At 38.9% G+C, this 23,687-nt stretch overlaps 1 pseudogene; it reads left to right on the plus strand.

Moving 5' to 3' along the window:
• The window catches only part of LOC131253326 (uncharacterized protein At4g14100-like), an 81,217-nt pseudogene extending 61,714 nt beyond the window's left edge, over nucleotides 1-19,503 (plus strand).
• The last annotated feature ends 4,184 nt before the right edge of the window (nucleotides 19,504-23,687 follow it).

A 23,687-nucleotide genomic window follows, 5' to 3' on the forward strand; every position in this document is an offset into this window, starting at 1 on the left:
CATGTGTCCCCCACTGAATTTCATGTTTGCCTTGCTCAATTTTCAGTTTTTCCCGCTGAATTTCATGTTTCCCTCGCTGAATTTTCATGCTTCCCTCGCACCATTTCTAGTTCGCCTTACTCAATTTTCAAGATTGTCTCGTTCAATTTCTAGCTTGCCTCGCTGAACTTTTATGCTTGTCTTACTCAATTTTCATGCTTGCCTCATGCAATTCCATAATAGACAGCGTCACTGAATTTAGCTTGCCTCACGCAATGTTCATGCTTGCCTCACGCAATGTTCGTAAGATCATACAGACATGGATTAATAGAAAACACAATTATAAGCTTGATCCAAAACTTCTGTGGCCCCTAAGATTTGGTCAACAGTAGAAGTTCAATTCAAAATTTTCATACGGTGTGGTCCATTTGAACATTGGATACGTTTAGATTTTTGGGCTTAAGCCATGAAATTATCCGTTAAGTTTGCCTTGCTGATCTTCTAGTTTGTCCTGCTTAATTTCATGTTTACCCCGCTGATTTCTAGTTTGCCCCACTCAATTCCATGTTTGCCCTGCTGACAAAAACAATGATTTACTAATCATTGTAATTTTTCTCTTCATGTTTTACAATTGATATGTTGGGTCCTCTAGAGGTCATGTTGGGCTCAGGTGGCCCTCAACCCAACCCAACCTACCCCTCACTACAACTTGGGTTTGGATCAATTGGCCCAACTTGAAATGGGGTCAAGTTCACTCAGTTTGCCACGGTCTTGAGCGGGGCAAACATGAAATTGAGCGGGGCAAGCATGAAATTGAGCGAGGCAAACTGAAAGTTAAGCAAGGCAAGTATGAAATTCTGCAGGGCAAACATGGAATTGAGCGGGGCAAACATGAAATTGAGCGGGGCAAATATGAAATTTAGCGGGGCAAACATGTAATTAAGCGGGACAAGCATGGAATTGAGTGGGGCAAACTGAAAGTTAAGCGGGGTAAGTATGAAATTCAGCGGGGCAAACATGAAATTCAGCAGGGCAAACGTGGAATTGAGCGGGGCAAACATGGAATTGAACGGGGCAAGCATGAAATTGAGTGGGGCAAGCATGAAATTGAGCAGGGCAAACATGAGTATGAAATTAAGCGGGACAAACATGGAATTGAGCGGGGCAAACATGAAATTGAGCGGGGCAAGTATAAAATTCAGTGGGATAAACATGAAATTCAGCAGGGCAAACATGGAATTGAGCGGGGCAAACTAGAAAATCAGTGGGGCAAACATGAAATTGAGCGAGGCAAACTTAACGGATAATTTTTTGGCTTGAGCCCAAAAATCTAAAGGTATCCAATGTTCAAATAGACCATACCACATGAAAATTTTGAATTGAACTTCTACTGTTGATCAAATCTTAGGGGCGACAGAAGTCATCCAATCAGTCTTATTTTTACATGGTACCCCTTGAAATGTGTTCTAAACTCAACGAACAGTTTAGATCATTCTATTGAACCATACAAATTACATGATGCAACTAGGAAAACTATAATTCACCAGTTTTGTTGTGGCCGTCAGTGAAAATGCAAAGAACTGGCCTAGAACTCATATCTAGTTGAGCAAAGAACTTCCAAACAAGGAAATGAGCAAGCTTGCACAAATTACGAATTGGTAACTATTCATTAAGAACAAAAAAGGTACATTTCACCAGCAAGGAAAGTGATTATGCAAGTATACTACGAATTTTAAAGAAAAGATAGAACATGCATCAGATTCCATCTGCAATCTAAGCAAAGAGTATTTTCTCATATGTACCATACGATGCTTATTTAAAACAATATGTTGCTGTCTAAATCTTGCTAGAAGATCATCTCCTCAGATGAGCTCAACTGGTAGACTGAGTGGAGATACCTTGTTTCAACACTTGAGGTCTTGGTATCGATCCCTAGTGGGGGTGGCTAACATGGAGTGTGTGTACTGACATGGGTGTGTACTAACAAGCTAACCCAAAAAAAAAAAAAAGATGCCCAGTTAGTCAAAACCTAGTCAAAATGAAGGAAATGCAAGTTCTTAAAAGAGAGATTGTTCAAAGTTCCAAACATCACATGCCTCATATGAAGGAAGAACTTCCTTTCTCTCCAAGGACCCAAAACCCATACAGAGAGAGAGATTTCAAAGGAGACTAAACAAAGATGAGTAAGATCTAGAATACCCGGGCAAGAAGATTCACAGCTATTGAGAGCGCTGCTCCAGTGATGGCGTAATGAATAACCTGCTCATGAGAGGCGTCCTCGCAAATGAGCACCAATGCCGCTCCTGCCAACGCCCCTGCCACCACACTGTTTTTCTGCAGGAAATTCACTCCTTTAGTCATTGCATGTAACTTGAAATTACTGTGATTTGTGGGCCACTGTAAGAAGCCAACACCAGTGTAATAAACAAAGGGTGGTCTGTTAAAAAGACTTGGGCCTGTTCATTGGTTTTTGTGCTCTAACCCAGCTGATGGATGGTCCTGCCTAACTTCTAAATGGGCCCCACCTGAAGATCATGCCTCCCACATGCATGCATGGGTCCACACATGTAACTAATCGAATCTTTAAGATAAAAAGCGGACAAATAAAAGCATGTGAAAGTTACCCAATCATGAGCTCCCCGAGCTTCTTGTAGGCCATATGTGATGCCGGAATACAAGCCAATAGCCAATCCTGCACCCAATCCCTAGTTAGAAAACCACAAGAAATTCATAAAGAATCTAATAGCTTCCTGACCCAAGCACAATTGAAAACATGCCGAGTCAACTCAAATTTGCTAAATACTTATATGAAATCTTGTACAACCACTGAATCGGGGATACCAAACTCACCGAGTCTTGGTTGGGCGTGTAAAGAAGCCAGCATATGGAAAAGAATCACAAACAGGTAAAATCTGCTTCCCATCCAAGGGGAATTTCATGACCACTGTGCAGAGAATTGTTTTCCAACAAGGGCACGAGCATCACACAAATGAAAAAGCCATCTGAAAAAAAAAAAAAACCAGAACAACTTACCACATGGTTGCTCTGAGTTCGAGGGTTGACGCCCATGATGGAAATTCATGAATATAGTGGAGCCTGTCCGGAAATCAAAAGATGTGAAGAAGTTAGAAAATGGTTTAGACTAAGAGAAATGTAATGTTTTGAAGAAAAAAACAGAATAGAGCAGGAAGAATGCTTTCCACCGAATAATATTTTATTAACTTCCAAGCGGTATGTGAAATGAACAAAATACAGTTTTTGGGGCACAAAAGCAGTAAAACATTAACCCGTCCATTTCAGTTTTATATTTCATGCCAACCCAAATGCACAAAAAGTTCAAAATAAAGCCATCCACTGACATATTAAATCAGAAGTGATGCTTGGCACTGCTGCAAACCACCACAAATACCACCAGCTACCTTGACATGGCAACATTCACCTAATCCTCATCAAATTTCCTAGTTTTCTTCCCCTTGAGCTTAAACCATGACCTTCTAAAGATCACATGTTGTAGGCACTACTTTCCAAAGGAAAACAGTTTTTACAGCAACAGGCTCCAATGATTGCCCCAGTAGACCATAGAGAGTACAATACATGAGCTTAAAAATAAGAAGTTATAGAAGAGTTCTACATGATTTTATTTCTCTTTCCATCTAAGCCAATGTTGTTGATCTGTTGAATGATTCCAAAGGGAATGAGAGAAAATAAACATTTGTATGCACATATGGGTTTTCCAGGGAAAACTAAGACCTAGATCTTCAAATTTTGATTCACAATTCAATCAAAGCAAAAATGTGGTTAAAGCACATTTTATCAAATGCAACAGATGGACTGTATGTTTATCAAACATGTACAGAAGTCACTATTAGAAAACCACCGGAATGCAGTTGATAATCAAGATTTTGTCACTTTTTTAGACCATGGTTACATCTAATGACAGAAACTTCAACAAAAAATAAATCAGAATAAAATATGATGCCTTGCTAGTGATTTTTTGATAGGAGAATGAGTAGCAGGTGGGAGAAATATGATGCCTTGCTGACTAATCAAAGTTTTGATCAGCCATCCCACTGCAGTGCCATCATAAACTTCCAAATGTAGTTTATAACATAGTATTTATCTCTTAAAATCACAAACCCATTGGGCCAAAGCATCCGATCCATCTCAATGAGCAGATCTTCGATGCTACACCCACGCTTCTCTATCTCAGAAAATACAGCCTGAATTTCCCATATGGGCCACCTTGTGCCATGGAATGATGTTCCATACGTGTAAAGGTGCGTGTGTAGTTAGCAAATGCTGGGCCAGACTAAACTACAAAAGATAAGATTTTGGTGGTCAAATCCATGAAGTGTTTTTTAGTTTAAAACTTGAGAAAAGGACAGTAAAAAAGAAGAGATGCATGAATTTTGGAACCTATTAATATCTATTTCGAAGCAACAATACCTCCTTTGTTAAAGAACCTATTAATATCTCTTTTGAAGCAACAATTTCCCTTGTTTGTATATCCTTCAACTTAGATATGGTGCTGTAATTTTGGAAACAGAAGAAGAAAATATCATCTAGGAGACATCCATTCAACAACCATACATGAATAGCTACTATAAACTACAGTGTTTCAAAGGAAGCAAGTACTCAGAATAAACGTAAAAACAATATCAAATGTGCATCTGGCATGAGGATTTGGTAGCATAACTCAAAAGGAAAGTTGTACGTTAAAATTTTCAAGGAATCAAATAAAAAGCTGTGTTTATTTATCAAGAGATAATAAATGAAATCTTTGGATTCAGATGTCTGACTATTGTCATACAACAACAAAAAATAGAGCATTTGCTACAAATACTTTCTTATTGTTGAAGTCATAATTTACGGAACCAAAACATGGACACATTAGTTTCCTACAAAATTCTCTACAGATATATATATATATATATATATTGTGAAAGATAATATAATGACAGTATTTTTGCTAAGCCCACATGCATGTACAGTCCTGTCCATCTATACCCAATTGCACATGCCAATGTTGGACATATGGGAAAGATCATAGCAGTCAATCAGGTGGGCTACACACTCTGTATCTCTAAGCCAGAAAACATGTCAGTTTTACTTATCAAGTGGGCCACCGTGTATAAAATAAGTGGACAGATAGCAAAAGAAACCCAAATCTAATCGCAATGATTCATTAATTCTAATTGTAAATATCTATTTGACTAAAATATTAACAATGACTAAATACCCCCAGTTGAATTGATGTAAAGATAAATTGGCTGGTTTGGATCCATCCATTGCAAATGTGTTTAACTGTTTATGAGGGATAGCAAGGTGGTGAAAAAGAAGCATGATAAATTCAAAGGTATCCAATTTTTGGCTGATCAGAAACTATCCTTGAGAGAAAGCAAACTGCCTAAAGCAAACGGAAAGCATTGCTGGAAGCTTCGAACTAACAATTTTTAATAGGGCCAGCCAAATAGGTACATCCAATCAGTTCAAAATCTACGCCAAAAGCAACCCAGGCCCAACTCATTAACAACCATATGGATAACAATATTGAAAATGGAAATTTATATCAAAAACTCACATAAATGGAATACCTCCTCATTTCTAAAACTACAGTGCATTTATGTCAAGTGACTGAACATTGGTAGAAGCCTTCTGCAGGATACAAATGAAATAAACACAATTAAATCCTTGTAGCATGTTTGTATACATATAACATATCGATATAACATAAACAAATCACAAAAAAGCAAAAAAATAAAATAAAATAAAATAAAATAAATAAAATTGAGATGATGATGCATGCCAGAGGATACATATTTCAACAAAAAAAAAAATGGAAAACAAATTTACTAGGTTAAACTTCAATAAAAATCTCATATGAAATTGTAAACCAATAAAAATCTCATATGAAATTGTAAACCTAACCATGCATGTTTTAAGTACACCTTATAATCAGGCTTATAATCAGGCACCTTCACATATTCTACAGAAACAAGAAGAATATTTTCCGGCTTCAGATCTGTGCGAATAAGTCGCAAGTCATGCATAACTGCGAGAAGTAAACAATACAAATAACATAAGAAATTATCTGACCATGGCCTGGAGCATTTTAACATTAGTATTCCCTACTGCTATACTTGTCCACAAAAGGAAAATTGTTGCAGAACTCCAAGTAACTAACTACTAAGAGAGAAGCATGTGGAAACAATAGAATACGGGAAGCAATGAACCATTCATAGAGTCGACAAAGTAATCATAGAAGACCGAAACTAACCCAAAAAAGAAGAAGAAGAAGAGGATAGAATGATTCCTCTACAATTGACACTAGATAAAACCGTTTCACAATCCAATCCATCTTCCAATTTCTAACAGAAAATCATGTCACAAAATCCAAAATTTCATCATCAATGGAAATTAAAAAAATGAGTGAATGAAGCCTGCCAATTTCTCAAAAAAAAAAAAAACACAACTCAATGCAACTCATATCAAGCAAAACATCAAAATCCCAACAACATAATCAAATAAAGGAGTAAAAAATACCGCAACACATACTGCAAATTCATTAAAGAAAAAAAAAAGTTAACCATCTTCTCCCAAGTTCTAATTTCATGATGTTTGGTGCAACCAAACAAACATGATAGCCTTGTGTGATGATGTGTTTTCCATGAGCCTAATCTGAAGTATCATGTTTTCCATGAGCCTCGCCTCAATAAATGACCTGAAAGAGCAGGAAAGAAATAAAACATGTATTGAAGTTTCAGACATTACAACATACCACTCATAAGAAAGATTGCAGAATAATCTTGCGAACATGAATGGCTTCTTTTTTCAGGTCAAGGAGAAAAAAGACTAGAGGTGAAAAGAAGAATGAAGTAAATGTAAACTTCTCTGTCCTTGTGCATATGCCACTTCAGTGTCCTTCCTGCTTCTGTATTTCCTTTTTGAATAACACAATACAGACAGAAACATAGAGCATAAATCAGAGAAATGAAGGGAAGAAAATATAAGGAAAAAAAAAAAACTTTCAGTATGAATTTTAAGTTTTACTTGTACTCAAATGACCTGTCATCTAATTAGCGGCACATATGAATCTATTAGTGATGGAGAGTAATGTCTGGTGGGCAGAGCCGTTGTAGAACTCTTGCCAATCTACCATTTAAAAGGCACCTCGGAATCGCAGCATTTTCATTTGATTATTCTTTCTGCCTTTGCCTCTGCTAATTTTCCCTTCCAGGCCTTATTAAGACCTCTGTATTCATACCTTCTGTCTCAGAAACTGAAATTACATAGCACAGTAAACCATACAATGTTGGATATGAACAACGAGTATCCAATCAAGTTTCAAGCCAGCTAGGAGCAGTCCCAAGGTGTGCCTAAATGGTTACATATCGGCCGTACGGTAACGGTGGGAACCGTTACGTGTTTCGGGGTCGTGTCAGCCGTTACCCGATTTTGTACCCGTATCGGCCGATACGGGCCCGTAACGGTAACTTTTTTTTTTCTTCATTTTAAGTTGTTTTTTTGAAACCTCTTGCTTCCAAACTGTTTCTCACTCCTACTACTAATTTCGACCAACCTTGGCTAGGTATTTGAGATAAAAACACATTATATTACAGATTTTTTTGAATCAAAGCTCGGTGGGCCATTTTTCAGAAATTCGTCAAAAATAGATATTTATATTTTTTTTTAATATGTTTTGCTGTTTTAATCATGTCATATGATGTGTTAATTATAGTAGAACATGTTAATGTGTATTTTACAGATTTGGGGTGCCATTTAATAATTTTTTTTATATTTTTTTCTATTTACGCATGAATTTTGGCCCCTTTTTTTAAAATTCGAAAAATCAATTTTTAATGGTTGTTTTGCTGTTTTAATCATGCCATTTGATGTGTTAATCATAGTAGAACATGTTAATGTGCATTTCACAGATTTTGGGTGCCATTTTATATTTTTTTAATATTTTTTTCTATTTAGGCATTTATTTTGGCCCTTTTTTTGAAAATTCGAAAAATCATTTTTTAATGATTCTTTTGTTGTTTTAATGATGCCATATGATGTGTTAATCATATTAAAACATGTTAATGTGCATTTTACAGATTTGGAGTGCCATTTTATATATTTTTTATATTTTTTTCTATTTACGCATTTATTTTGGCCCTTTTTTTGAAAATTCGAAAAATCATTTTTTAATGATTCTTTTGTTGTTTTAATGATGCCATATGATGTGTTAATCATAGTAGAACATGTTAATGTGCATTTTACAGATTTGGGGTGCCATTTTATATTTTTTTTATATTTTTTTCTATTTACGCATTTATTTCGGCCCTTTTTTTGAAAATTCGAAAAATCATTTTTTAATGATTCTTTTGCTGTTTTAATGATACCATATGATGTGTTAATTATATTAGAACATGTTAATGTGCATTTTACATATTTGGGGTGCCATTTTATATTTTTTTATATTTTTTTCTATTTACGCATTTATTTCGGCCCTTTTTTTGAAAATTCAAAAAATCATTTTTTAATGATTCTTTTGCTGTTTTAATGATGCCATATGATGTGTTAATCATAGTAGAACATGTTAATGTGCATTTTACATATTTGGGGTGCCATTTTATATTTTTTATATATTTTTTTTTCTATTTACGCGTGAATTTTGGCCCTCAAAAAAAATTGCAAACACCTAAATGTAAGATATTTTCATATTACATTCATTCTAATATATCTATCATTGATAGTAGAAAGTTAGAAAATTAAATATATGAATTTTGTAGTCAAATTCAGGTTATCTGGTTCATAAATTCATCAGACAATTCGATACAACTTCTCACCAAAGAGTGGACCGTTACACCACCATAAACATGTTCCAATTTATAAATGAATGCATATTTGGAATGCTTAGAATAATCAGGATTTAATCCATATTTTTCATATTTTTTTGGCAAAAAAAAAAAAATTTGCGCTGTTACGGGTTGTTACGCCCCCGTATCACCGTTACGCCCCCGTATCCGTATCGGTTTTGGAGGTCACCGTTACACCAACCGATACCGATACGGGACACCTTGAGCAGTCCCCTTGTCAGGTTTAAATTGGGGTTTAACCATAATCCTTCGCGAACTAAATGAACGTAGTTGGATAAATGGTATGAAGATTACTGAAATAGTAAAACTTTTTGCTTTTTTTTTTTTAATCCTGTAAATATGCCGACTGAAAAGAACACTGACCTTCGTGCTAGATCCATTTTCACTTGAAGGTGGGGTCATTTCTACACTTGTGCCATTAGCAATACTTTTTGACGATCGGAGAGCAATAAGGGAATTGATGAGTGTGGAGCTGTGGCAATGAAAGGGGGAAAGTTTGTCATATTTCAATAAATGTGCATTCACACACCATGGACACAATATGCATTTATTACTCACTTGTGCCATTAGCAAATTGAATTGCATTTATTAGTTCAATAAATCAGAAATGACTTTCTAATTGTTAGTGACTGGAGTTGAGCAGAATGTAATTGCAATTTGAAGGAACTACAATACCTTCTATTGTTGGAAATCTGTGAAAGAACAATACCTTCTATTTACTTTATAAATATAAAATGCAATCCATATCCATAAACAATATAACCCTGGCAGTAGTTTTTTGAAGGAAAATCAAACTAGCCAACAATAGCAAATATGTGAAAGAATAATACCAAACTCATGCAAACCAACAGATAAGGTAACTTATGACAGTACTTATACAATCGGACCCCACTTGCACAAATTCCTTTCAAATGAACCAAGTATGCATTGTAACATGTGATCGAACCTTGGCAATAGGTGTTTGATCTGAATTAGGTTGCATTCCTACAGCAGTGGTGTTTGCGAGGATCATTCCTTGCTCTGGACAGATATTATCTATTTCTTCATATGGTCTAGCTTCCCCTGTAATGAAGACAAACCATCTCACGCATTAGCTACAGACTGTAATGCATTGCCACCAATTTGGTCATCCATCAATCAGTCACCTCAAATGGATTGAACGTTTTTAATAGTTCAATTGCTAGCTCACCCAAAGTTCACAAATGCAATTCAATTCAGTGCCACATCCAAACTCACCCTCATATATCATTAGACATCTCCAGATTCAAGAACCCTCCCCTGGAGTTATTGAATTTTTTAAAGTAATACATGTATAGGCTATGGTGTCATTTGAGACTTTTGCAAAGTGCATAAATGCTTGAAAGAGGGCACATGTGGGAGGTCCACTACCCTGCACCAGGCAGGACTGACCAAGGTTTGCAAATTAGAGTGGCACTTAGATTTGCTACCAGATTCCAATCTATCCATCAAGTAAGAATGTTTTTTTTCTTCTTTGAGAAATGACACTGAAGCGACCCAACAGAAGCTCTGTAAGTGCACTCAGTATTGCATTAATTCCATTTGTACCATTGATCAGATGACTAACATAGTCGATTCCCCTGATTTTTGGGCAATGGCCCATCTGTATGATTGTGTAGGCCACTGCATATAGGACAAATTGATGGCTGGCCAAGCATGTTTTAGCTGTCCATTTGTTTTCTAGACTCTGCCCCATCTGATGGATCGACTGCTAGATCTAATTGATTACTGGGCCAGGCCGTTGAAGGAACAGGGCCCAACTGATGGACAGCTTAGATCTTGCAGTTGTTTTCTATCTAGGCACATGTGATGGCATGTAAAGCGGTTGTTGGATTGTAAACGCTTGAGATTTTCAAGTCTCATTACATCGTCAAGCATTCAAAGAAAGGATAGTACGTGCTGAGCAATGGAGTTCAATTGATTGGTTGGCTCATGCTGATGCTATTATAGATGAATTGAAGTCCATGTGGCTGCATGCTTAGATGATCAGAACTGTTCCTCTAGTGGACACAGTCCAAAAATACCTAAGCACTTGGCCTAAAAATTAGAAGATCAGGACCGTTGATCGTCACCCAAATGAGGAGAGTGCAGAGGGACTGGGAATCACAGTGGATGAGTGCTTTACTGACCACAAGTAATTTTCTCTTGATTTGTTGTGATGTATGCAATGGGGCTACTTATCTCCTTTTACTTGACCTATGTAATGATCAAATCATCAGCTATCCCAAGGTGAAATGGCCCTCTTATTGGGATAATGTTAATCCCTTATTAATCACAATCTTTCAATGGGTAAAAATGATTTCGCAAAATAAGTAATATTAATAATAATATTACTACAAAATCAAACTAATCAAAATCTTGATTAATAAGCTGATGTGGGGGATTACCCTGGATCTCCACTCAAGAGGCTTTATATATATATGGGAGATGTTCTGGTGAGGCCCATGAGGCCAATGTTGTGGATCTCTGAAACATGGGCCCCACTTGTATAAAGTAAAAAACCCCAGTACGGTCTGCATATTGCCTATGAGGAGGAAGAAATGATTTTGAACAGGAAGAACCCATGGAAGTGATGCGGGGCATGAACACCAGTTTTTAAGGAAAAAAGAAAAGAAAGCCTGTAGGGGAAGAACATTGACTTGAACACAAAACACCCCCTCTTTCTTCTTGGGGATGAGCTTCCCTTCGACGGTGGTGTCTGGGTTGTAGGTAGAGATGTTGATGTCAACACAAATGTCAGTCGATCTGCAGTAGATGCCGCAATTTGTTTCAAATCGATAGTCCAAACCCTAATTGTTGATGCAGCGAAAGTCGATCGATCTGTGATCTGCTGCAGCTGCAGAGATAGAGAGGGAGGGAGTGAGGAGCGGGAGAGAGAGAGAGAGAGAGAGAGAGAGAGAGAGAGAGAGGGCAGAGATCAAGAGGGAGGGAGTGAGGGAGCGGGAGAGAGATCGAGAGGGAGGGAGTGGGAGAGAGGGAGAGAGATCGAGAGGGAGAGAGAGAGAGAGAGAGAGAGAGAGAGAGAGAGAGAGAGTGGCGGGGGGGGAGGAGAGAGAGAGAGAGAGAGAGAGAGAGAGGGCTGGGAGTGAGGAAGCGGGAAAGAGATTAGGGCCGGGGAGCAGGGTTGCGTTTTTGGTTCTGGAACGGTCTAAAAACCATGTCAAAACTAAAGACCCTGGTTCATTACCGATTCAAATCAGAAACGGCTTAAAGCCGTTTCTGAACCAAAATCCCAACCGTTCCAGTTTAAGGATTTTGGTGTAGTGCCTCTTGATCTTGATATGCATCATCAGTTCATTCCTACCTTCATCAATCTCATCAAACCCAACACCCACTCCATGGCCCACCCAATTCCACTCCCTCCTCTACATCAATCGAAGTGGGCCACTCCAGATAACCAGATCTCTACTATGATTGGCCCAATGGCAGGAACTTCAACATCATACAACACCAACTTGGTAACATCCTCTATGATCTTGAGTGGACCAATGGCACCTCATTCTACTACACCTTGGACTCTACAAAGCAATGCAAGACAATGCACTTCAACGTTGGGATCCTGCAGCCTGACTGGCTCGACGGTGCCGATTACCTAGGCCAGGAGTACATGGACGGCTTCCTTTGCAATGTATGGACGAAGGTGGACTTCATATGGTACTACGAGGATGTTGTCACTAAGAGGCCTGTGAATTGGCTCTTCTACACAGGTAATGCAACTGGGTCACCGGTGACTCACTGAGTCATGACTCCTAACCAAACGTTCTTAGCTTTGAATGCCATTTTGGGACCTAAATTTCAAAGTATGGGGCTATAATTCTAAAATTTGGTGACTCGAGTTGTAACTTAGCTGAGTTGACTCGATGAGATTTCAAACTGAGTCACTAGAAAACTCGCTCCTTAGTGTGACTCGTTGTCGAATTGATAAACTGACCACAAGACTCACATGATAGGTGGAGTTGGTGCGATTGGATGGCCCATCTAGGTGAAGATAATAAGGGCCATACAATCATACGTCTCATCTTGTCTTTGGTATTTTGGCCCTTTAGCCTCTCACTTCATGTTATTTTGTGAATTTAAGGTATAAAAAGTATATTGTAAGGCATATAAAAAAAAAGTTGATCTTTTTATTGTTTTATTACTTAAAAAGTATGTAAGCAAGAAGGGTCTAGCCAAACTTTACCCCTCTCATTCTTCTTTCATTCTCCATGTCTTTTCTCACTTGTTCCTTTTCGTTTATTTTCTTTTGATCAGGGGCATTTTGATCCATTTTCTTTTTATTTTTTCTTCTTCTTTCTAACAAGTTATTATTAATAACTATGATGATCACTTAGTACTCAAACATCCATGAAAAATAATGGTTTCAGTTGGTCCCACACTTCTGATTCTTTTCATCATGATTTTTTTAAAAAAATAATAATAATAATAAGTTAATGAATAATCTTTGTTGTGCCTCTTCCACCTCATAATTAAGTGAATGATGTTAGATATAAACCCATGGAGCTCACTTGTGGACAACCACTAGTAGATAGATGCCACACAGTTAAAACTCGGAACATTTTCAATTAGATATCTATCTTCTAACTCTCTTGATGCAGGACATGAAATTCAAATATGATGTGCGAGATTTCAGGCTTAAGATCACGTTAGTTCAGAAACAATTATACAAATTTCATATCCCACATGAAAGTCCAAACATTCAATTAAGGGGAATCTATGCGGGTTCAGGCCTACATATGTTAGGGCTGAATCAGTAAAAATTATGAACCAAACGATACTCAAACATAAGAAATAATGATCCACACATGCACAGTAATCAGTCCTAATCCAAGGGATTCACTAATTTCAACTCAAGGAACCCTAGGGTGAAAAAAATGGCAAATAAATTAAGAGTAATGCAATCTAGAGTTAGGTTTTATGAAAATAAGTATGAAAAGGGAGAAATAAGAGAAAACCTAAATCGGAAGAAAATTCTCGTGAGTGGACGGTGGGCTAGGGCCTGGCGCACGTGCACACTAGCCTGGCTACACATGCAAGCAGGTCCCACACCAGGAAACTGATTCCTTGGCCCTCGTCGGCCAGGGGTGGGCTCCAAACCCTCAAAGTTTCAGGGCGATCTGAGCTACGGGCTGTGCGCGGTGCTCCTCCGAAGTTTCAGCCCTCCTGCAGGGCCAGATTCTGAAAACTGGCTATAGGGAGAAGATCCACTGCAAAACTGATGGATTCGAGGCGAGAACGGCTGTAGAAGGTGGGATATATGGATGGAAGAGGGTAGGGATGGATGGGGATAGATGTGGCTTCCCACCACGGTAATTAACCCTTCGAAAAGGGAGGGCTTCACACCCACTTGAATTTTTTCACAACTCAGAAACTCAGAAAATAGAGAAAACTTGCAGGAATTTTTTATTAAACTTCAATGAATCAAAAGAACTACAAGGGGTGCCTATTTATAAGAAAACCCTATACCCCAAAACTCGCGCCATGTGCGTAACCTATTACTTAGTGATCAAGTAAACTAAAATAAAAATCAATCAAAGAAATCTAAAGCGTTCATGATGTTCTAAATAATATAAATAAGCAAAACTTAAAGTATGAACTTAATCCGACTAGTGGACCCCGATCATGAGATCCCATGATGGGCTTTACTTGATTATCGGGCCCACTCTAATGAACCAAAACTCCATCTTCTAACTAGGAGGCCCTCCCTGGACGTCGTCATCGAGCCAGATCGAGGGTGGGGCCCTCCTCAGTGCGTACGTGCATAGGAGGGCGGTGTGCGTGCGCGTGTGTGCGTGATGTCCCCATTAATTCTCCTCGGCTGTGAAGATTTCTCCACCAACGATATAAAACTCCTAAACCACTCCAAGATGTCAAGATCAAGTCTCTAAAGCTCCTCCTCAGTGAGCCACGTGCTGTCTAAAGCTGGGCGTGACTTCTATTTAACCAGGTACTTCTGAAACCCGCCGTCCAACGTTGAAACTATCTGATGGTCCAAGATATCCTCTATTTCCTCTCTGGGTGTGTGAAGGTTAGGTATGAGAGGTAGAGGCTAGGAAGAAAGGTGAGGAAGAGTAAATATGGAAAGTAAAGGCTGGGAAAATGGATCGGGACAGGTAGGTATGGGACGTAGAGGCTGGGAAAATGGGTCGAAAATGGTAGGTATGGGAGGTAGAGGCTAGGAAAATGGGTCGAGACGGGTAGGTATGGGACCTAGAGGCTGAGAAAATGGATTGGGAAGGGTAGGTATGGGAGGTAGAAGTTGGGAAGATGGGTTGGGAGGGGGCCATGGATCAAGGGAAAGGTCTAAGGAATCAGGATGGTTACACGAAAGGCTGGACAATGCATCAATGGTCCCTTTAAATGCAACTAGATTCTCCACATTGAATGTAGAACTAATTCCCATGGAGGGTGGAAGATTTGCCACATACGCATTGAGACCATTTCATTTTATAATTTTGAAGGGTCCAGCGCTACGCGCGTGTAACTTACAAACGGCTCCCAGAGGATACCACTCGAACCTGATGCGGACCATCATAGAGTCCCTCACATTAAATTCCTTTAAACATTTATACTAGTCTGCATAAAAATTTTAATGTTCATTACTAGTAGTGATCTTCCGCCTGATTTCTTGATGCCATGAATGAATGTGATGCACAAAAGACTTTGCAGGCTCTGACGGCCTATGGGCCAGTGACATAGGGACAAGATCAATAGGTTTCTCAGGTTTATAACTAGTCACGACTTCATAAGGACTGAGACCTGTGGACCTATCGACAGAACTATTAAAAGCAAACTCGGCTGTAAGTATTACGGTGTCCCATGTTCTAGTGTGCTCTATATCCCTCCTAGGGGGAGATTCATCCGGTAAATCATCAGGAAAGACATCACGGAACTCATCCACTACCGGAATGGCATCAGTGGGTAACTCTACACTAGCCTCTGGTGCACCCTCTCTAGCCACAAGGCCGTGCATGTTGTACCACTCAAAATAGTGGTCTTAATGTCCCTCATGGGGTGGGTGCACGGGTGCATGCCCATGACTGATTCCTTGGCCAACTCCATTCATTGGTCTATCCTCCTGGCCACTTGCCTGAGATTAGACATCTAACCCAATGGTGGGGTTTGTCCTAGCGAAGGCTTTTAGTTGGGTAATGTGCACATCAAGTTGTTCAAAGCATCGGTCCATATCCAAGCGCTTACCTAAAGACTCAATCTGCTGGAACAGTTTATTTAGTGACTCTTGCAATCGTTCCATGTTTAGTCTAGGGTGCAAACCAACCACGACCCGTACATGGGGGCATACAACTGCTAACTCTACCTAAGGACTTTCTATGACGACTATATACAACTAAATGGGACTAAATGATCCTATGAGACTCTATATGAGGGAAACTACGCAGTGTTACTAAAATCCAGCAATATAGTTGTCGAAATAAAGGACAAACAGAAAGTTACAGCAATGTGAATTGCTAACTCTCTACTAATAAAAATTTCAACAACTAATATCAGGGACTACGGTCTTCTAAACAACTATATGTGATGAAACTGGATGTATGATGAACTTACACAAACTAACCCTAAACATGTAATGCATTCCCCTACAAGAACCCCAAGCTCTGATACCAAAGTTGATGCAGGACATGAAATTCAAATATGATGTGCGAGATTTCAAGCTTAAGATCACGTTAGTTAAGAAACAATTACACAAATTCCATATCCCACATGAAAGTCTAAACATTCAATTAAGGAGAATCTATGCGGGTCTGGGCCTACACATGTTAGGGCTAGATCAATAAAAATTATGAACCAAACGATACTCAAAGATAAGAAATAATCATCCACACGCACAGTAATCAGTCCCTAATCCAAGGGATTCACTAATTTCAACTCAAGGAACCCTAGGGTGAAAAAAGGGGCAAATAAATTAAGGGTAATGCAATCTAGAGTTAGGGTTTATGAAAATATGTATGAAAAGTGGGAAATAAGAGAACCTAAACCGGAAGACAATTCCCGCAAGCGGACGATGGGCCAGGGCCTAGCGCACGTGTGCACTAGCCTGGCCGCACATGCGAGCGGGTCCCACACTCGGAAACTAATTCCTTGGCCCTGGTCGGCCAGGGGTGGGCTCCAAACTCCCAAAGTTTTAGGGCGATCCGAGCTACGGGCTATACGCGATGCTCCGCCAAAGTTTCAGCCCTCCTGCAGGGCCAGATTCTGGAAACTGGCTGTAGGGAGAAGATCCGCTGTAAAACTAATGGATTCGAGGCGAGAACGGTTGTAGAAGGTGGGATATATGGATGGAAGAGGGTAGGGACGGATGGGGATAGATGTGGCTTCACACCACGGTAGTTAGCTCTTTGAAAAGGGAGAGTTTCGCACCCACTTGAATTTTTCCACAACTCAAAAACTCAGAGAGTAGAAAAAACTTGTGAGAATTTTTTATTAAACTTCAATGAATCAAAAGAACTACAAGGGGTGCCTATTTATAAGAAAACCTTATACCCCAAAACTCGTGTCATATGCGCAACCTATTACGTAGCGATGAAGTAAACTAAAATAAAAACCAATCAAAGAAATCTAAAGCGTTCATGATGTTCTAAATAATATAAATAAACAAAACCTAAAGTATGAACTTAATCCGACTAGTGAACCCCAATCATGAGATCCCATGATGGGCTTTACTTGATTATCAGGCCGACTCCAATGAACCAAAACTCCGTCTTCTAGCTAGGAGGCCCTCCCTGGACGTCGTCATCGAGCCAGATCGACGATGGGGCCCTCTTCTGTGCGTACGTGCGTAGGAGGGCGGCGTGCGTGCATGTGTGCGCGTGATGTCCCCATCATCTCCTCTTAAATTTTAAATTCAAATGAGAGAGAGGATTAAGATAAGAGAAAGAACTTGAAAATTAATAGGAATAAGATCTATATCACATTTTAACTCCTTCCAATCCTTGATATTCTTCCCTCTATGAAAGCGGAGAGATTCCCTCGATAAATGCATCCCATCTAAAATTGGAAGAGAAACAACGAATTAGTATCTATTATCCATTATCATGTCAGGGCTATCTTAATCATAGGATTATGATGTAGAGCAGGCCGCGGACACTTTCATGTCCAAGATGGACTAGAGAAGGCCCAATTGAAGGCGGAAGTGATCCGAACAGTCGGAACCTTAAAACAGGCATATCTCGCAAACCGGAATGAATTATTCGATGTATCACATATGATTTTAGGGTAGGAGAAACTAATTTAGCCACCCAACCCTATTGGGTTGGGTTTCCCATGCTGAATTTGCGAAATTCCATCAAATCAATGGTCAAAAATCCATTTTATTTTCGTTTTTACTCTTTATAGTAAGTTTTAGTTTGATAATAACTCTTCATCCTTTGAGCTTTACGAATTGTGTCCACTATGAAAAGTGTTTTAAAAAATTAGGAGAATAACATGGTTAAGCCAAATAGGACACTTACTATTTTTGGCTGAAAACCAAGAGGTCTAGTGGAAATCATGACCATCTATAAATATTAAGGTTACTATTTATAGTAAGTCACGATTTGAGGGAGTTTGAGTTGTAATTTGATTCGAAACTTCTTCATAGGGTTCATATCACTATTTAAGGGATTGTAAAACTCATTTTTTATTATCAATCAATTTATTTCAGATTTTATTAGAATTTATTTCTATTTTCTATCTCTCCTCGTAGATTCAAGAAATCTTTGCGAGGAGTCCAGAGAAGCTCCATGGATTCAAAGTAATTATCCCCTGAGGAAGACAGTGCTCGACCTCACACGCTCATCATATTAGAGGGGTGATTAGATCCTTTTTACTCCTAAATCACTAAATGTAGGTTGTCTATTTTTGGTTTTGTATGAAAGTCCTTAAAATCATGTACATGTACATACTGTCAAATCTTGTGGATCCATCTATCTGAGCCTTTTGGCTAATACAATTTTAAATATATTTCGAAGTGCTTGTGACCTGGTGTATCATCCAGAACACTATCATAGTATAAAAAATCATTTTATTCTCTCTTTCTATGACAAATTTGGACGCATTGTTGGATCAAATTGCAATCATCCAGCTTAATCAAGACAATGACCAAATCATAATGACATATCATAATATTCAGTACTGAGGAATTGGCCCCCAAATTGTTGTTAAATTCCTTTCAAGCCCCAATTGAAAATAATGTAATTGCGATTTGGGTTCAAATCCCTCAATTCAAATACCAAGGGAGCTAACAAAAATTTCCCCATTTTCACTTTATCTAACTAAAACATAGCAATCCAATTAGACCCATATTAACTCACAAGGATTTTTATTCCAATTTACATGATTTTTGCAGGAATGTCTACTCATGTAATGACATTTGAAGTGGGGGTCGTGTTGGAGGATTCAAAATGGCAAGCCCCTCTATACTGCTTTGAAAAGGGGGAGGAGGAAAAGAATCCAAAACCAAAAACTGTAATTCCTAATGCCACTCTAGAGACTTGGATGCAAAAGAAGAGTGCTTTAAGAGGCTTTATGGATTTTTGAACACGACAAGGCTCTGCAATTATTATATTGTATGTTCTTCAATTCCACACTATTTCTTCTCCGTAAACTTTTAAGGCTAAAATGACAATATAATCTCTTAAAGGCTTAGTTTGGATGTTCTATTGAATTGGATCGCGATAATTCAAGTCAGGGTGCATGTGAATGCATGCGGGTTTCTGTAACTTGAACACAAGCAATTAAAAGCATTATTTTCACAAAAGTATAGTACAAAGATGCATCTCTATCTGCTGAAAGACGGTAAGACAATGTGAAATTTGGTGGAGAGTTCAAAGATTTTGGCATATTTGAGAGTTTGAAATGGGTAGGAGCATTTTGACAAGCAATAATGCCAAAGAAGTCCTTTTGGACATGGGTGTTTGGATTGCCAGAATACTCTGGATATGAATTCAATTTCCATGGAAATTGACTTTTCTGCTGTTTGAATAAAAACTAACTGCAGAATTTGGTTTTCATTGACTAATTACACCCATTTTGAGCGCGCTGACGTGGACCAATAAGGTCGTTGCATGTTGACACTAAGGGTCAATTTCCATGGAAATTGACTTTTCTGCTGTTTGAATAAAAACTAACTGCAGAATTTGGTTTTCATTAATAAAATCTACATTGTTTTAGCCATCTTCTTATTTATTTGTCCATCTTTATTCCTTTGAGAAATATTAATTACAATTACTGGTCAAAGAAAAGCGATGAAGTCGTAAGGCAAAAGGAATCCATCAGGAGGGACTAATCCCTACCCTTTCGCAACTTGCCTGATCGCCAAGCACAACCGGTGTCTGACTCGATAGATGGATTTCTGAATCTGATCCAACAGATTTGTTTCGTTACGAGGTTCACCAAAATTCGATCAAACATTGAGTCGGGTACGACTCTGCCACGCCTGCACTTCTAAATCACACTTGAAATCCAAATATAGGCCCTCGATCACACATGTGGCCTTGTGTTTGATTGAATTGCGCAAATATATTTTTGGCACGCCTGGTGAGACCCAGTAAGCTATTTTTATTTCTCAAGAGAACAAGATGCATCCTAAATCGAAAAATACTACTTTTGTTGTTGATGTTGCGGAAGAGAAAAAAGACTTGCACCAGCATTATGAACCCATAGTCAATGTTGAAGTAGAATCATCTTCCCATCCAATCTTGGGCAACCTAGCTGCATTTATCGATCAAATGGACAGATACATGCAGCAGATTGTTGGCGGATATAAGGCATGATTAGAGATATTTGAGAGAATGGCTGAGAGTTTCCTCCAGAGATTCAAGATTAGTAACATCCGCTCTACCCCTACTCACCTTGATGAACGAGAAGCAAAACAGCCAACCAAGCTCCCAACAAGAGCCAACCAAATCGAACCTCAATACTCGAGTATCAGATATCCTCAACTGTCACCGATAGATTTTATTTTTTTCGATTTATTGCGCGCTCATGCATGCATTCACATGTGTTTGGGGTTAGAAACTTGGTGAATTAGTTTGACCTTAACCTTTAGGAACCTTGAGTGAGCCCAAACCCTGAAACCCTAAAACTCCAATACACTTAGCCCGTGAGTAAGCTATATTGCATATTGACTAACCTAACTTTCCAGTACCCACAGTGGGACCCAAACTATCAAATCTCCGTCTTTTAGGACCCTAAGAGTAACTAGCCTAATCTATACTTGAAACCCCTTTAGCCAAACCTTAGATTCATGCGTAGCCATGAAGCATATCTGGTTTGTCCCATTGACACCCATACATGGGAGTTCGTGTTGAAACCTCGCGCTTAAACCTTAAGTGAACCTCGGAAACCCAATCTAGGCTTAGTCAGTCTAAACGATTGACTTGTTGGTCTGACCACTTGACTTGTAGTCTAGGAAACCTAAAATAGGAAACCTAAAAACCCATGTTTGGTCGGCCCGACCGGTAGTCTTATCGATCCCCATCATTCGGACCGGTAACCTCACCAGTCTGACTAACAGGCTGCATTTTTGTTCTATTGAATCACCTAGTAGGTTGTCAAACTGATCCTTGGGGGGGGGATATATAAGCCCCTAATCCATTCATTTCTCTCATTCCTACATTTCTTAGTTGAGAGAGAGAGAGAGAGGGAGGGTGAGCTTGGAACTCATCCCGCCAGTCAACTTCTGCTTCAGACCATTCTCCATCGCTTGTGAACTGCCCGTCTCTCCCACCATAAGAGCCCTCAAGTCTAGGCCATGTAGATCTTGTCCCGGCCTGGTAGCAAGCCTTCTAGCCCTTGTGTGCAAGTTTTCTCCATCCATCCTTATCTATTCAATGATTATTTCCATGAATTCCTCGTTGCTTCCTTAAATTCTCTAAAATCCCAATTCTAGGACCTGTGCATGTCTAATTCCAAGCATTCTAGTTGTCCAAAGACGTAACCCGACTGCATGCACATGTCATGCAAGGGCATGGTGGCATTCAATTGTCCAATTAGGGCGCGATTTTTTGGAGTCATGTCGTCATAGCTAGACAATTCAAGTAATCAAGTAGAAGGATTTCCCTAATAGTTCTAATTTGCGTTAATTCATGTTCTAACTACAAGCTATATTGTTAAGATCAGGTTTTCCCTAATTTCCCTAGGCCAACAACTATAAAACTCATTGCCGACGTGAGTCGCCCGCGCTAGAGCATTCATAGCTTACAAACCCTATCTACAATTTAGGTGCAGACTACCCTCAAGCTTTGCCTGACATTTTAACTGTATTTGATTGCAGACTACCCTAAACCTTGACTGATCATCACATAGCCTTAGGAGCCAAATTGGAACATGATAAGATAGGCTAAAAGAGGTGCAAAGTTGCTGTAAAATATATTGCCCAAAACAACAGTTTTCGAGTGGTCCTCAATACCATCGACAGTCTATCGATGAATCTCAATGACATCGAAGGACCATCTCAATGTGATTGAAGAAACAGTCTAGCAATCAAATAGATATGTTATCGAATGACAGTTTGATCCTATCGAATGACCTTCGATCCCATCAAATGGTCTTTCGATCCTATCGACAGATCCGTTAGCTAGCCATTTTATAGCCATTTTAAACTTTTTCCTATAAAATAGGCATTCAGTTCTTAGGAAAAATGATAGTTTTCTAGTGAGTTATAAACCCTAGTGTAACTCAATACTTCCCAACACTTTTAGGCTCTCACCCAGAAGGATTGAAGTCATCTTGCATGTGTTTAATCACTCTTATGAGCATTTCAAGCTCCTTATGAAGATGATTTTGATTCCTTACATTCTTTAGATGATAGACACTAATTCAATAAGAAAACCATTTGTTATTCAAACCTCTAGAATGCCAATCTAGGTGAATCTCTATTTGGAAACCAACTAATCCTTTAGTTGTAGGAAATTGAACCAAACCACTCCCATTACCTTGGTAGCCTCACTGGAGCAACAAGTGCAAGGTAATTGATACAAGGTAGCGAAAGAAGACCGGCTTCAATCATCTCCCCTTGTGCTCTCCCGATCTTTGAAGCATAGGAAAGCATCAATCAAGTCACCCAAGAAAGGCACTACAAAAGGGACTTAATCCGACCTGTAACTTATCATTTGTAAGAGTCCATATACAGTCCTTCCTTGTGTAGGATTGAGTATAAGAGTTTGTTACCCAAACTCGATAGGTTCTTGTGTAGGACCTAGGATTTTGTGTAAGGCTGAATTCACTGACACGAGTGTGTACGTGGTCCACTGGACACGAGTACATACATGTTAGTCTCCATGGGAGCCTCCGGCAGAAGTGTACGTAGGGTCTTGGATTAACACCGTTAATGGTTATTGGTTAGCCAATAGAAAACCAACTAAAGTCTCTTACGGAAGCCATCGACATGGGTGGAAACGTGTGCCTCTAACACGAGAGAGTATGCGTGTCTAATTCCTTGTATAGAGCTGTTAAGGTTAGAAGTGGACCTGATTTAAGAACTCTGATAGTGAATACCGGTACACTCGAGGAGAGTGCGTCCTCTAAAAGTTGAGTATGGAAACCAAACCACTTACATGCTTGTGTTTGTGAATGTCAATTGAGCACAATTCTATTCATCTTTGTGATTGTTTAGTTAACTATATGAATGCTTAAATTGGATTATATGCTAGGTACTTAACTTGCAAAGCACACAAAAGTTCACTATCATATAAACTAGTTGCATAATTTTCATATTATTAGTAGTTTATGTGATTGGACCCACTTTGGCTTGGAAGACTTAGTGTTAATTTTCATTCTTAGTTTCAATTGATAAATTGTTAAGGAGGTAATTGTATTTTTAATTGT

This window comes from Magnolia sinica, chromosome 8 (assembly GCF_029962835.1).
Source record: "Magnolia sinica isolate HGM2019 chromosome 8, MsV1, whole genome shotgun sequence".
In the NCBI taxonomy this organism is placed as follows: domain Eukaryota; kingdom Viridiplantae; phylum Streptophyta; class Magnoliopsida; order Magnoliales; family Magnoliaceae; genus Magnolia; species Magnolia sinica.